Raw genomic sequence first — 1,572 nt, forward strand, 5'->3', positions numbered from 1 at the left:
TGGCGGTGCTGGCCTTTCATAACAACAAAATACACACATTTATTTATATATATTTATAAATGTTTATGTTTTTGTTTATGTTTGTGCGAACATTTCTTAGCGTTTTTGCTGCTGTTGTTGTTGAATTTATTTTTGTGCTGATTCCATTTTTTCTTTCCTTTCTTTTTTTTTTTATGCGTATGGCTGTGTGTATTTTAGTTTTAAATGCCTCAACTTCACGTGGGGGTATTTGGTTTCTTTTTTTTTTTGTAATTTTTTTATTTTTGGTTTCTTATTTGTGCATTGTTCTTTGTTGTTGTTGTTTTTTTTTTTCCCTCCCCTTTTTCTTTTTGTTCTTTTCTTCTTGTTCGTTTTCTGCGAAGCGTCCATCGGATTCTCCGGATGGTTTTGAATATTCCTTTTTTTGTTTTTTCATTCTTTTTCTGTCTTCTTGTCTTGTCGAGTTCTTTCTTTTTTTTTTTCTTTCCTTTTTTTTTTCCTTCTTACTTACTTACTTATCCATTTACACTTAAGTTTTCCTTCTTTTTCTTTCTTTCTTTTTTTTTTCTTTCTTTTTGGTTTTTCTGCCATAATCTTTTGTATTGTGGTGGAAGGGAAACGGGAACAGAAAATATTTAATAATAATAATAATAATGATGGTAATAATAATAATAATTATTATTATTATATGAAAGACAGGTGGAAACCAAATGACAGTAATCACAATTACATATTTCACACACTTACAAATGTTATGTATACAATTCATACTTCTATGCACGCACATTATTATTATTATTATTATTATTATTATTATTATTAGTGTTGTCATTGGGGTTGGTGGTTGGTGGTTTATTGCTTTAAATATTTGATTTTGATCCCTTTTTGAGTTGTGATTATTTCACGCCCTTCATCATGTCAGGCGATACGATGAGAAACAGAAACAATTACATTAACAATGGTACCGTTACTGCTATTGTTATTGTAATTTAAAACATTATTATGGTGAGCATCGTCATGATTATCATTGTCATTGCGAGCTGAACACAAAATAATAATAATAATAATAATAATTTTTCTTTTTTAAAAAAAAAAAAGTGAGAAAAATGAGCCGTGCGCCCCTCCCCCTCCCCGCTTGTGAGTTTCTTTGTGTGTTTTGTTGCTCATTTGGCACTTTGTAGTTGTCAATATTTGTGTAAATATAATCATATGTACTTTGTGTTGGCACGATAGAAGTTTTTATTTTAAAAAAAAAAAAGAGAAAAAGGGAAAAAGGGAAAAAAAGAATGGATGAGGAAAAAGTTTTAAGGCGCACGGGATTTAATTTGGGAGAAACCAAAACTGAAACTAACAGCAAGGTGGCGCCGGCAACATATGCGGACGAACAATTCAACGAAAGAAGAAAAAAAATAAAAGAAGCGAAAGAAAGAAAGAAGCAATGGCAAATGAAGACAAGATGGGAATGGGAACAGGAGGGGGGAAAAAAAAAAAGAAAAGAAAAGAAAACTTTTTAATAGTGAAGTAGACAGACGGTCGCAGGAATAAGGAAAGAAAAAAGGGAAGAAGAGATAGGCATGAAGAGAGAGAGAGAGA

The sequence above is a fragment of the Trypanosoma equiperdum genome (genome assembly GCF_001457755.1).
Source record: "Trypanosoma equiperdum strain OVI genome assembly, contig: ctg_1684, whole genome shotgun sequence".
In the NCBI taxonomy this organism is placed as follows: Eukaryota; Euglenozoa; class Kinetoplastea; order Trypanosomatida; family Trypanosomatidae; genus Trypanosoma; species Trypanosoma equiperdum.